Source organism: Salvelinus namaycush, unplaced genomic scaffold (assembly GCF_016432855.1).
Source record: "Salvelinus namaycush isolate Seneca unplaced genomic scaffold, SaNama_1.0 Scaffold610, whole genome shotgun sequence".
NCBI classification, from domain to species: Eukaryota; Metazoa; Chordata; class Actinopteri; order Salmoniformes; family Salmonidae; genus Salvelinus; species Salvelinus namaycush.
In genome coordinates, this window is record NW_024061321.1 from 56874 (window position 1) to 72093 (window position 15220).

Below are 15220 nucleotides of genomic sequence, written 5' to 3' on the forward strand. Positions count from 1 at the left end.
GAGGCTTGGTGGCGGTTTTTACCAAATATTTATTATGAATGTACCAGTTTAGAAAATATTTTAAATCAGCCGATATTTTTAAATCCAAAGATAAAGTGCAATAATATGATGTTGTTTTGTAAATATTTTATGAGGGCTGGGATGAGGCAGATAGGTGACATAGCATATGAGGTAATTCCTGGGTTTCTTCCATTTCAGGCTATATATGACAATGTGGTTGAAGTAGATGAAGAAATAAGTAAAACTACTGTGGAGAATATGTACAAGAAAATATTAGGATGTATTCCCGGGGAGTGGGTGATTTTAATAAACAAGAGGTGGTCAAAAGATCTAGGGCTTTACCAGTTTTATATTATGAAAGTAATGGGGAGAAACATGATTTATCAGGTCTAAAAGTTAAAATGGTTTATAGAAAATGTATTTTAAAAGAGATAAAAAGTCCTGCTGCGGAGAAAGTGTGGTCTAGGGTGTTTCCAAACATGGATGTAAAATCAATATGGAAGAATGTAAATGTAAAATATAATTTTATAGAATGTGAAGACAATGATTTTAAATTGAAACATAATAGGATTTTTACAAATGTGGTTTTGCATCAAATAAATAGGGATATTAAAGAGAATGTGATATTTGTGGTACGGGGGTGGAACATTTGATGCACTTTTTTATTGAATGTAGTAGGTTGAAAGATTTTCACGAGTTTTTTAAAAGGACTTTTAGTAAAACATTGGGGAGAAGAGATTTTTACTGGGGTGGAGTGGAGGAGGTTGTTTCTTTTTGGTTTAAATGGGAAAAGTAAAGTTTTAAATATTAATTTGGTGAATTTTGTAATAAGTCATGCTAGATATGCGATAAGATTAAGAAGGAATTTAGGTCATTATGAAGGGAAAATTGTGAGTGTGGAAGTTTTTTTTTAGGAGCATATTAGAGAGAGATATAGAGATAATATATAGATACGGTGGAGGAAATTTTGAAAAATTGTTTGTGTGGGGGAGTACTCTTATTGAAATTCTGTCAAATGGGAAACTTGTATTTCATTATTAAATGGATTTAGTGGATGATTGTGTTTTTTTAATAGGTTTTATTTTATTTATTTTTGATTTTTTGATTTTGTAAAATGATGAATTGTTCATCCTTTTTTATTATTGATTGAATGTTGTAAATATTATGTGTTTCTTTCATAATAAAAGATAAAAAAAAAAAAAATACACCCGATCTCGTCTGATCTCGGAAGCTAAGCAGGGCTCGGGCTTGGTTAGTACTTGGATGGGAGACCGCCTTGGAATACCAGGTGCTGTAAGCCTTTTGTCCACTAGGGGGTGTGGCATTATTTCATCAGCAACACTGCCTTGTAGTAAGCATTTGATGCTGAATTGACTAAATGCAGCTTCTATGGGCTAGTCTCCCCTGCCCTTTTAATACGATCAAAGTTCCTTGTGTTGTCAGGGAGCAACTGCCTTTTATTTATAAGACAAATAAGAATATTGTACTGAATGCAGCTTGTGTGTGCTTTGTGCTCCCTCGCCCTGTTCAAATGATCAAAGGAAATAATGCTGGTGAGGAGTGGAACTGGACTGGTGTCTGATGGCCCTGTGTTTTCCATGTTGGAATTACAACCCTTCTTTTATGGAGTAAATCAAAAGCACAAGAGAATGTGAGATGTTATCGATAATAAATCAATTGGTTTCATGCATTTGTCTGTGTGTGTGTTGTGTGTCTGAATGTGATTGTATTTCGTCATATCGCAAACATTTGTGATATCAGATAGGTTAAGATATTAAAAGTAATTGGTGATTTTTTCGACAGTGTTGCATGATGGGAATCTAGTGGTTCACTGATATAATCTAGTAAACAAAATAAACTACTTTTTCACCCACTCCAAGTGCAAGTGCATTCCTAAACGGCATTTAACGCAGGTCGATGTGATATGATATTATCAGAACACAAAGTGGTTCCCGTTAGCGGAAAATGTTGGCACTGGAGAGACTTGCCCTCCACTAAGCAGACGAGATACTGTGATCAAGAAGTTGGTTCACCCAAGTGTGGGGCTTAGCCATTCCACTCTGGCTTCCAAATGTGGGAATCTCGATTGCAAAATTTATGGTACTGGTCGTTTGCGCTTTACCCTGATTTCTTTGTTAATGATAAACCGTTGCTTGGCGGCAGGCTTAAGGATGACTTGAGTCAACCGACTGTGCTTATGGAGATCTTTGAAGTCAGTTTTGAAAGAGACTTTGTGGACCAATCGAAAGGTGGAAACATTTGTTTGTAGAAAAACATTGTTGGCATTTTGTCGAAACATTATGTTGCGAAATGCAGCATTGTATTTATGCCACACTGGTACTTCAATCAAGAGATAGTTGAGAAGCCACTCTAACCCCCCCGGTCATGATGTGTCATACGCGCCCCATGCGCTTCCAATATGAAATTGTCCATACATGCGTTCCTCCTTAGCACAGAACAATGCAATAGGTTTTCAAACATCCAGAGCTTTTGTGTATTTATTGTGGCTAGTAGGATAGCTGCATGGGAAACTGTTGCTGATGATGTATTTGTCAGAAGTCATTGTATTTGTCCGTTTTTTTCCCACAAGGCTGAAATATGTGCCCTCGCTTTGAAATGTTAGCAAGGTTTGTTTGTATTTCATCCAACTATCTGTGCTAAAAAGTGATGGCTACAGTATATGTAATTTCTTCCACTTTTTGAGTGAGCCAAAGTTCAAGCTGCTTATCTAATTGGTGAGAATGCAATGTCTGTTTATCAGACTCACTTTGACTTTATATGGTGTACCAAGAGATGTGCCTTCGCTTACGGCCATACCAGCCTGAATACGCCTTTCCTGATTGGAGAAGTGACGACAGGTGCGAGTTTTGAGCTGTGAGTGAGTGTTTGCTGGAGGAGTGTTTGCTCGAGAAGCTATTTTTGTTAATTAATTGGATTTTGCAATATAATTTATTATTTTCTTCAGTTGAATAGTTTTAAGTTTGGTTAGTCTTCCCCCTTGCAGTTTTCTGCTTGGGGGAGAGTTTTTTGGATTCATTTTTTTACTATGACGGACAACATGGAAAAGACAAACGGAATGGACAAAGACAACGAAAAGGCGCAACGGAAGAAAAATGAAGATAAAGAAGGAATGAAATATGGCAAGAATACACGGTGGCAATTGAGTTGGAAGGAGAAGACAAGGTGACGACAATGGAACTACTAAGAGCAATTAAGGAGGTGTGTGGAGAGGTGGTGGGATGCCGAATGAAAGGGGAAAGAAGTACGAAATTACGATGAGAAATGAAAAAGGAAAAGAACGTCTAATGGATGGATAGAATAAAGGACAAGATTCTGGCGAGAGATATTAATGTGAAGGAAGTGGTGGTGTCTTTCATGAATCTCCCAGTATATGTAGAAGATGGTGTGATACTGGGCAAGCTGAGTAGCTGGGGAGTGGCGGCGTCTCGGAGATAAGGAGGAGAGTTTGGCCAGGAACAGAGGTGGTTGACGGGACACGTTTCTGCAAGGTCAAGTTCACAGAAAAAGTGACATCATTACCTTATTCTACAAGAATTGAGACGTTGGAGGGAGCAGAATATTTCAGGTCATTCATGACAAACAGGTCAGAGTGTGTCGTTGTGTATTCAACCCGGGCACATAGTTAAAGACTGCCCGGAATTTAAGTGTTTTAAGTGTGGCAATCAAGGACACTATGCGAGAGAATGTGTGGAGAGAAGGAAAGGAATTTTTGTGGTGGATGCAGAAAGAGATTGGCGGAGTGCAACTGTGGAGAGGTTAGGGCTGAAGAGGGGAGTCAAACACTATTCGAGGAAGCAGTTGTTTTGTCGCAAGAAGGAGAAGAAGATGGAGGAGAGGACGTGGAGAAGGTGGAGAGACGGAGGAAGGAAGAAGGAAGAAGGACCAGAAGAATGAAATTGGGAGCAGTATGGACTCAGAAATAAGAAGAGGGAGTTTTCAGGAGGAGGGGGGGAGTGGACTGGGGGGAAGCACGGGGGACTCACAGGTTTTGGGGGAAAGCACAGCACTAACAAGTACCTCGGGGGGTGAAGAAATGGAGGGGGTTTGGATTGATGACAATAACAGAAACGGAGATGACACGGGGAGCACAACGACGACAATACAGAAACGGAGATGAACACGGGGAGCACAACGACTATACCAGAAACGGAGATGAATACGGGGAGCACAACGGATGTGGGTGACAAGAAGTTGAGTTGGCTGGATAACATGGACTTGGAGGAGATATCGGACACGGATGATGGGGAAAAGATTGAAAGAACGAGGGAAGGATACAGGAAGAGGAAAGCGGGGGGAAGAGGGGGAGAGAAAGGGTGGAAGAGGAAAGAAACTGGATAACAGGTAGAGGATAATGAAATTATATTTTATTATTTTATTATTTATTAGAATGGTAAATATAATGTCAATAAATGCAAATGGTTTGAGAACAATGGGAAAATTTAATAGAATAGTACAAATGAAGAATTCAGATATTTTATGTATTCAAGAGACGCACTGGGATAATGCATGTGTTTTAGAAGAAAAAAAATATGGAGGGATTTTATTTATGTAACAATGGCAGGGGAAATTCAAGTGGGGTTGCAATTTTATTAAGGAAGGATGTAGTAGAAAATGTGAAGAAGATATATAATGATAATAATGGGAGGATTTTAATTTTGGATTTTGAATATATGAATAGGGTTTTTAGGATTATAAATATTTATGCGCCGAATAATGAGAGAGAGCGAAAATTTATTTTTAGAATTAGGGAAATGTGCAAGGGTAACTGTATTTTAGTAGGGGATTTTAATGTTAAAATGAATAGACTAGATATGAAAAGGGGAGCTATTTTTAGAAATGACGTATCTAGGGGGGTCTTAAGGAAGATTATGTTTGAAAACAGTTTGATTGATATATGGAGGGATGAGAATCCGAACAAGAGAGGAATTTCTAGAAGGCAGGTGGTTTTAGGGGAGTTGAAACAGACACGAATAGATCTGGTTTTAGTAAATGAAGGTTTAAGGGATTTTATGAAAGAAATTAAGTATGTTTTTACAACTTTTAGTGATCATGCTGCGTTGGTATTTTCTTGTGGAGTAAGGACACCTACTAAATCTGGTGGGCTGTGGTGTTTAAATAATAGCTTGCTAGAGGAGGAAACTTATATTGAGATGATATCAGAATGTATTGGGAAGGCCAAAAGACAACAGTTAATGGAGGAGAATATGGGGTTGTGGTGGGGGAGGCTGAAAACCAAATGTAAGGAATTGACTATAAAATATGCTGTTAAGAGGAATTATTTTTGAAAAAGAAGGAGAGGGAACTACGTAAGAAGGTTCAACATGAACTGAGTGTATAGAAAGGATGAAGGTCATGGGGTGGAGGATTTATTACTGGCTAAGGATGCACTTGATGAATAGTGAGAAGCAAGAAAATTGTTATGCGGCGATTGTAAGGAGGTAAGAGTGCAATATGCGATAGAGGGGGAAAGGTGTACTTCATTTTTCTTGAATTTAGAAAAAGAAGACAAAGAAGATTTATATGTACGGAGTTAATTAATGATAAAGGGGAAAAGGTAAATGATTTGGTGGGATTCTGGATACGGTCGAGAGATATTATTGATGCTTATTTAAAAAGAAGAGGTTTAATGATTCCTGTATGGATAAGGTGCTTGAACATGTGGATACTAAGTTAACGGAAGGGGAAAAAAACATGTGTGACGAAGATATGAGTCTAACTGACATTAAGGAGGCCATATTAGCTGCTAATTGCAATAGGAGTCCGGGGTCTGATGGTCTAACTGCGGAATTTTATAAATCTTTGCAGATTTGTTGGCTCCAATTTTAAGAAAACTGTATGAATATATTGAAAGACTCAAGTGGTGCCAGATTCGCTGGCCACAGGAGTTGTAACCATACTGTATAAAATAAAGGGAGTCGTGTAAATTTGGATAATTATTGACCGTTGACACTTTTAAATTGTGATTATAAGATCTTAGCCAAGGTCTTAGCTAATAGAGTTAAAAAAGTTATGGGAGAAGTAATAGCAGAGACACAAGGATATAGTGTACCAGGGAGGGATATTTCTGACACAGTGGGAACAATAAGGATGTGATAAAGCATATGGGGGAGGAAGGGGGGTTTGTGATGAGTTTGGATCTAAATAAGGCTTTTGATAGAGTTGATCATTCCTTTTTATTGCGTACACTTGGGAAATTTGGTTTTGGTGAAAGAATGATAGGTTGGATTAGATTACTGAATGGATCTGCAAGGAGCAGAGTAAAATGTAATGGGATTTTAACAGATTCTTTTCCTCTGGAGAGATCTGTTAGGCAGGGATGTCCGTTATCAGCTGCTCTTTATAGTTTATCGGTGGAGCCGCTTGCAGCAATGATTAAAGCAAACAAATTAATTAGAGGTATACGGATACCGGATGGGGGGGAGAGTGTTATACAGCAATATGCGGATGATACTACATGTACTGTGATAGATGTTGAAAGTGTGAAGAATGTAATGGAGTGTTTTGAGGTATATGGCAAGGCATCAGGGGCAAAACTTAATGTTGAAAAAATCTGAAATAATGTATATGGGGATAGATGAAAAAAGTGGACTGTGGATTCCCTTTCAAAAAGGCTGAAGGTTATATAAAGACTTTAGGGGTGGGTTTGGGGGTGGATAAAGAAGGGACGAGAGATGAGACATGGACTGGGGTTTTGAATAAAATAAAACATACTCTATCCTATTGGAAGGCAAGAAAAACTGTTTTTGAGGGGGAAAGTGGTGGTGATTAATTCATTGGTGGCATCCAAATGTATCTATGTTTTAGGTTCGTTGGATATGCCACAATGGGTGTTAAAGAATTCAATGGTTTGGTTACAGATTTCCTATGGGAGGGGAAGGGGACTAGGATTGCAAGGGCAACTCTTATCTCGGATTTAAAGGATGGGGGTTGAAATTGGTGGATTTGGATGTGAAGAGAAAAGCAATGAGAATAAAAACTGTGCAAAAATACTTATATGGGGAGGTAGATTATGGATGGAAAAGGTTTTTAAAAAATTTTTGTACAGAAGTGGGGGTTGTGAAGAAAGTGGATTATTGATGTCATGGAAGAAGGATATGTTGGAGGGTTTGCCTGAGTTCTATAAAGAGGTGTTCTTGGCATGGGGGAATTTCTTCCTCAGATTGAGTACACATGTACAAATAAGGACAACATATTTAATCAGCCTGTGTTTTTGAATCCGAAATAGAGAGTGGTGGGAAGGTGCTGTACAACAAAATGTTTATGAAGGCTGGGTTATATTGGTAAAGATTTTCTTTACGAGGTTATACCGGGTTTTTTAAGGGGGCAGGCAATTCTGGATACTGTGTGGGAGTTTGATGATACAGTGGAGAGAAATTAGTATTACAGATATACGAAAGAATTAAATTATGCATTACGGGTGAGTGGATAAAAGTGATAAATGGGGAGGGGGAATATGAGGACTTGTATGTGCTGCCAAGTCTCTATGTGGGTAAAGGATCGGGGAAACAATTATTATCAAAAGTAACACAGAAAAGATTGTACAAGTGTATGTTGAAGTCTGTGTGTGTGAGGCCTGCGGCTGAGAGGATGTGGAGAAAAATGTTTATTGATTTGGATGTTTCTTTGATGTGGGAGAATTTGGTTTTGTTTGGGAATAAACGAAATTGTGAGAACATGGATTTTATGTTACGGCATAATCGTATATACACAAATATTATTTTACATCAGATAAACCGCGATGTACGGCGGGAATGTGATGTGTGTATGATGAAGCGAGTCTTTGTTGCATTTATTTGTTGAATGTCCATGTCTGACAGATTTTTTCAATGAAGTAAAACTTTTGTTGTGGAGGCACTGGAGAAAAGAGTTTTTAGAAAGTTTTGCATGGGATAGGTTAATATTATTTGGAGTGGTGGGGAAATGTTTGGGTGTGAATGTGTACCTGTTGAATATTGTTTTGAGTTTTGTGAGGTATGCAATTTACTGTAGAAGGAATATGAAACATTTTGAAGGGAAAAAGGTGAATGTCTGGGTAATCTTTAAAGCAGGTTTAAGAAAGCAGGTGGAATTAATGTATAATGCAAAACTAGAGAAATTTGAAAGTATGTTTATAAAGGGGAGTACTTTAGTGTCTATGGAGGAGGGAGGAGAGGAGTTAGGGTTAACTTCTGAAATGGTGTATGTCTAGATGTCTATATTAGATTATGTATTTATGTTGATTAGTGAATAAGGATGGTGTAATTATGTTTTATTTGTTGTATTGTTTTGTTGATTTTTTTTTTGTTATTTGGGTTGTTGGTGTTTTGGAAAATGTTTTTTTGTTTTGCTGATGTACAAGGATTGTTAGTATTAATGTGAATTGGTTGTAAATTACTTTGACATTATTATAATTAAAAAAATAAAATAAAAAAAAAATTAAAAAAATACGCCCATTCTCGTCTGATCTCGGAAAGCTAAGCAGGCTCGCGGCCTGGTTAGTACTTGGATTGGGAGACCGCCTGGGAATACCAGGTGCTGTAAGCCTTTTTGTCCACTAGGGGGTGTGTACATTATTTCATCAGCAACACTGCCTTGTAGTAAGCATTTGATGCTAGAATTGACTAAATGCAGCTTCTATGGGCTAGTCTCCCCTGCCCTTTTTAATACGATCAAGTTCCTTGTGTTGTTCAGGGAGCAACTGCCTTTTATTTACAAGACAAATAAGAATATTGTTACTGAATGCAGCTTGTGTGTGCTTTGTGCTCCCTCGCCCTGTTCAAATGATCAAAGGAAATAATGCTGGTGAGGAGTGGAACTGGACTGGTGTCTGATGGCCCTGTGTTTTCCATGTTGGAATTACAACCCTTCTTTTATGGAGTAAATCAAAAGCACAAGAGAATCTGAGATGTTATCGATAATAAATCAATTGGTTTCATGCATTTGTCTGTGTTGTGTGTGTGTGTCTGAATGTGATTGTATTTCGTCATATCGCAAACATTTGTGATATCAGATAGGTTAAGATATTAAAAAGTAATTGGTGATTTTTTCGACAGTGTTGCATGATGGGAATCTAGTGGTTCACTGATATAATCTAGTAAACAAAATAAACTACTTTTTCACCACTCTGTGTGCAAGTGCATTCCTAAACGGCATTTAACGCAGGTCGATGTGATATGATATTATCAGAACACAAAGTGGTTCCCGTTAGCGGAAAATGTTGGCACTGGAGAGACTTGCCCTCCACTAAGCAGAAGAGATACTGTGATCAAGAAGTTGGTTCACCCAGTGTGGGGCTCAGCTATTCCACTCTGGCTGGGCTGACCCCTTGCGATTTTCCAAATGTGGGAATCTCGATTGCAAAATTTATGGTAGTGGTTGTTTGCGCTTTACCCTGATTTCTTTGTTAATGATAAACCGTTGCTTGGCGGCAGGCTTAAGGATGACTTGAGTCAACTGACTGTGCTTATGGAGATCTTTGAAGTCAGTTGTGAAAGAGACTTTGTGGACCAATCGCAAGGTGGAAACATTTGTTTGTAGCAAAACCTTGTTGGCATTTTGTCGAAACATTATGTTGCGAAATGCAGCATTGTAATTTATGCCACGCTGGTACTTCAATCAAGAGATAGTTGAGAAGCCACTCTAACCCCCCCGGTCATGATGTGTCATACGCGCCCCATGCGCTTCCAATATGAAATTGTCCATACATGCGTTCCTCCTTAGCACAGAACAATGCAATAGGTTTTCAACATCCAGAGCTTTTGTGTATTTATTGTGGCTAGTAGGATAGCTGCATGGGAAACTGTTGCTGATGATGTATTTGTCAGAAGTCATTGTATTGTCCGTTTTTTCCCACAAGGCTGAAATATGTGCCCTCGCTTTGAAATGTTAGCAAGGTTTGTTTGTATTTCATCCAACTATCTGTGCTAAAAAGTGATGGCTACAGTATATGTAATTTCTTCCACTTTTTGAGTGAGCCAAAGTTCAAGCTGCTTATCTAATTGGTGAGAATGCAATGTCTGTTTATTTTACATTTACATTTAAGTCATTTAGCAGACGCTCTTATCCAGAGCGACTTACAAATTGGTGCATTCACCTTATGATATCCAGTGGAACAGCCACTTTACAATAGTGCAATCTAAATCTTTTAAGGGGGGGGGGGTTAGAAGGATTACTTCATCCTATCCTAGGTATTCCTTAAAGAGGTGGGGTTTCAGGTGTCTCCGGAAGGTGGTGATTGACTCCGCTGTCCTGGCGTCGTGAGGGAGTTTGTTCCACCATTGGGGTGCCAGAGGCAGCGAACAGTTTTGACTGGCTGAGCGGGAACTGTACTTCCTCAGAGGTAGGGAGGCGAGCAGGCCAGAGGTGGATGAACGCAGTGCCCTTGTTTGGGTGTAGGGGCCTGATCAGAGCCTGAAGGTACGGAGGTGCCGTTCCCCTCACAGCTCCGTAAGCAAGCACCATGGTCTTGTAGCGGATGCGAGCTTCAACTGGAAGCCAGTGGAGAGAGCGGAGGAGCGGGGTGACGTGAGAGAACTTGGGAAGGTTGAACACCAGACGGGCTGCGGCGTTCTGGATGAGTTGTAGGGGGTTTAATGGCACAGGCAGGAGCCCAGCCAACAGCGAGTTGCAGTAATCCAGACGGGAGATGACAAGTGCCTGGATTAGGACCTGCGCCGCTTCCTGTGTGAGGCAGGGTCGTACTCTGCGAATGTTGTAGAGCATGAACCTACAGGAACGGGTCACCGCCTTGATGTTGGTTGAGAACGACAGGGTGTTGTCCAGGATCACGCCAAGGTTCTTAGCGCTCTGGGAGGAGGACAAAATGGAGTTGTCAACCGTGATGGCGAGATCATGGAACGGGCAGTCCTTCCCCGGGAGGAAGAGCAGCTCCGTCTTGCCGAGGTTCAGCTTGAGGTGGTGATCCGTCATCCACACTGATATGTCTGCCAGACATGCAGAGATGCGATTCGCCACCTGGTTATCAGAAGGGGGAAAGGAGAAGATTAATTGTGTGTCGTCTGCATAGCAATGATAGGAGAGACCATGTGAGGTTATGACAGAGCCAAGTGACTTGGTGTATAGCGAGAATAGGAGAGGGCCTAGAACAGAGCCCTGGGGACACCAGTGGTGAGAGCACGTGGTGAGGAGACAGATTCTCGCCACGCCACCTGGTAGGAGCGACCTGTCAGGTAGGACGCAACCAAGCGTGGGCCGCGCCGGAGATGCCCAACTCGGAGAGGGTGGAGAGGAGGATCTGATGGTTCACAGTATCAAAGGCAGCCGATAGGTCTAGAAGGATGAGAGCAGAGGAGAGAGAGTTAGCTTTAGCAGTGCGGAGCGCCTCCGTGACACAGAGAAGAGCAGTCTCAGTTGAATGACTAGTCTTGAAACCTGACTGATTTGGATCAAGAAGGTCATTCTGAGAGAGATAGCAGGAGAGCTGGCCAAGGACGGCACGTTCAAGAGTTTTGGAGAGAAAAGAAAGAAGGGATACTGGTCTGTAGTTGTTGACATCGGAGGGATCGAGTGTAGGTTTTTTCAGAAGGGGTGCAACTCTCGCTCTCTTGAAGACGGAAGGGACGTAGCCAGTGGTCAGGGATGAGTTGATGAGCGAGGTGAGGTAAGGGAGAAGGTCTCCGGAAATGGTCTGGAGAAGAGAGGAGGGGATAGGGTCAAGCGGGCAGGTTGTTGGGCGGCCGGCCGTCACAAGACGCGAGATTTCATCTGGGGAGAGAGGGGAGAAAGAGGTCAAAGCACAGGGTAGGGCAGTGTGAGCAGAACCAGCGGTGTCGTTTGACTTAGCAAACGAGGATCGGATGTCGTCAACCTTCTTTCAAAATGGTTGACGAAGTCATCCGCAGAGAGGGAGGAGGGGGGGGGGGGGGGGGGGGGGGGGGGGGGGGGGGGGGGGGGGGGGGGGGGGGGGGGGGGGGGAGGGGGGGGGGGGGGGGGGGGGGGGGGGGAGGGGGGGGGGGGGGTTGGGGGGGGGGGGGGGGGGGGGGGGGGGGGAGGGGGGGGCGAGGGGGAGAGGATTCAGGAGGGAGAGAAGGTGGCAAAGAGCTTCCTAGGGGTTAGAGGCAGATGCTTGGAATTTAGAGTGGTAGAAAGTGGCTTTAGCAGCAGAGACAGAAGAGGAAATGTAGAGAGGAGGGAGTGAAAGGATGCCAGGTCCGCAGGGAGGCGAGTTCTCCTCCATTTCCGCTCGGCTGCCCGGAGCCCTGTTCTGTGAGCATCGCAATGAGTCGTCGAGCCACGGGACAGGAGGGGAGGACCGAGCCGGCCTGGAGGATAGGGGACATAGAGAGTCAAAGGATGCAGAAAGGGAGGAGAGGAGGGTTGAGGAGGCAGAATCAGGAGATAGGTTGGAGAAGGTTTGAGCAGAGGGAAGAGATGATAGGATGGAAGAGGAGAGAGTAAGCGGGGGAGAGAGAGCGAAGGTTTGGACGGCGCGATAACCATCCGAGTAGGGGCAGAGTGGGAAGTGTTGGATGAGAGCGGAGAGGGAAAGGATACAAGGTAGTGGTCGGAGACTTGGAGGGGGAGTTGCAATGAGATTAGTGGAAGAACAGCATCTAGTAAAGATGAGGTCAAGCGTATTGCCTGCCTTGTGAGTAGGGGGGGAAGGTGATAGGGTGAGGTCAAAAGAGGAGAGGAGTGGAAAGAGGGAGGCAGAGAGGAATGAGTCAAAGGTAGACGTGGGGAGGTTAAAGTCACCCAGAACTGTGAGAGGTGAGCCATCCTCAGGGAAGGAACTTATCAAGGCGTCAAGCTCATTGATGAACTCTCCAAGGGAACCGGAGGGCGATAAATGATAAGGATTTTAAGCTTGAAAGGGCTGGTAACTGTGACAGCATGGAATTCAAAGGAGCGATAGACAGATGGGTCAGGGGAGAAGAGAGAATGTCCACTTGGGAGAGATGAGGATCCCAGTGCCACCACCCCGCTGACCAGAAGGTCTCGGGTGTGCAAGAACACGTGGGCAGACGAGGAGAGAGCAGTAGGAGTAGCAGTGTTATCTGTGGTAATCCATGTTTCCGTCAGTGCCAAGAAGTCGAGGGACTGGAGGAAGCATAGGCTGAGATGAACTCTGCCTTGTTGGCCGCAGATCGGCAGTTCCAGAGCTGCCGGAGACCTGGAACTCCACGTGGGTCGTGCGCGCTGGGACCACCAGGTTAGGGTGGCAGCGGCCACGCGGTGTGAAGCGTTTGTATGGTCTGTGCAGAGGAGAGAACAGGGATAGACACACATAGTTGACAGGCTACAGAAGAGGCTACGCTAATGCAAAGGAGATTGGAATGACAAGTGGACTACACGTCTCGAATGTTCAGAAAGTTAAGCTTACGTAGCAAAAATCTTATTGACTAAAATGATTAAAATGATGCAGTACTGCTGACTGGTGAAGTAGGCTAGCTAGCAGTGGCTTGCGTTGTTGACTATGTTTGAAAAGTGTTGCTGGCTAGGTAGCCTCGATAACTGGCTAGGTAACCTCGATAACTGGCTAGATAATTACTCTAAACTACACAATTATCTTAGATACAAGGACAGCAAAGACAACTATGTATCTAGCTAACACTACACTAATCAAATCGTTCCGTTGTACTGTTTCGGTAGAAGTTGGCTGGCTGGCTAGCTAGCAGTGTTGACAACGTTAGGACGGCGAAAATAGCTGGCTAGCTGACTTTGTTTAAAAGTGGAGCTGGCTAGGTAACCTCGATAACTGGCTAGGTAATTACTCTAAACTACACAATTATCTTAGATACAAAGACAGCGAAGACAACTATGTAGCTAGCTAACACTACACTAATCAAATCGTTCCGTTGTACTGTTTCGGTAGAAGTTGGCTAGCTGGCTAGCTAGCAGTGTAGCACTTGCTAGCTAGCAGTGTTGACAGCGAAAATAGCTGGCTAGCTGACTTTGTTAAAAAGTGGAACTGGCTAGGTAACCTCGATAACTGGCTAGATGATTACTCTAAACTACACAATTATCTTAGATGCAAAGACAACTATGTAGCTAGCTAACACTACACTAATCAAATCGTTCCGTTGTAATGATTCGGTAGAAGTTGGCTAGCTGGCTAGCTAGCAGTGTTGACAAGACTCACTTTATCAGACTCACTTTGACTTATATGGTGTACCAAGAGATGTGCCTTCGCTTACGGCCATACCAGCCTGAATGCGCATTTCCTGATTGGAGAAGTGACGACAGGTGCGAGTGTCTGAGCTGTGAGTGAGTGTTTGCTGGAGAGTGTTTGCTCGAGAGCTATTTTTGTTAATTAATTGGTTTTTGCAATATAATTTATTATTTTCTTCAGTTGAATAGTTTTAAGTTTGGTTAGTCTCCCCCTTGCAGTTTTTCTGCTTGGGGGAGAGAGTTTTTTTTGGATTCATTTTTTACTATGATGGACAACATGGAAAAGACAAACGGAATGGACAAAGACAACGAAAAGGCGCAACGGAAGAAAAATGAAGATAAAGAAGGAATGAAATATGGAAAAGAATACACGGTGGCAATTGAGTTGGAAGGAGAAGACAAAGTGACGACAATGGAACTACTACGAGCAATTAAGGAGGTGTGTGGAGAGGTGGTGGGATGCCGAATGAAAGGAGAAAAGAAGTATGAAGTTACGATGAGGAATGAAAAAGGAAAAGAACGGCTAATGGATGGAATACGGATAAAGGACACCAAGATACTGGCGAGAGATATTAATGTGAAGGAAGTGGTGGTGTCGTTCATGAATCTCCCAGTATATGTAGAAGATGGTGTGATACTGGGCAAGCTGAGTAGCTGGGGGAGTGGCGGCTGTCTCGGAGAATAAGGAGGAGAGTTTGGCCAGGAACGGAGGTGGTTGACGGGACACTTTTCTGCAAGGTCAAGTTCACAGAAAAAGTGACATCATTACCTTATTCTACAAGAATTGAGACGCTGGAGGGAGCAGAATATTTCAGGGTCATTCATGACAAACAGGTCAGAGTGTGTCGTATGTGTATTCAACCCGGGCACATAGTTAAAGGACTGCCCGGAATTTAAGTGTTTTAAGTGTGGCAATCAAGGACACTATGCGAGAGAATGTGATGGAGAGAAGGAAAGGAATTTTTGTGGTGGATGCAGAAAGAGATTGGCGGAGTGCAACTGTGGAGAGGTTAGGGCTGAAGAGGGGAGTCAAACAATATTCGAGGAAGCAGTGGTATTGTCGCAAGAAGGAGAAGAAGATGGAGGAGAG

The 15220-nt window shown here is 42.6% G+C and overlaps 1 pseudogene; it reads left to right on the forward strand.

Annotated features, from left to right (window-relative positions):
• Nucleotides 1-9240: 9240 nt before the first annotated feature.
• Nucleotides 9241-9393, forward strand: LOC120042099 (annotated as a pseudogene).
• The last annotated feature ends 5827 nt before the right edge of the window (nt 9394-15220 follow it).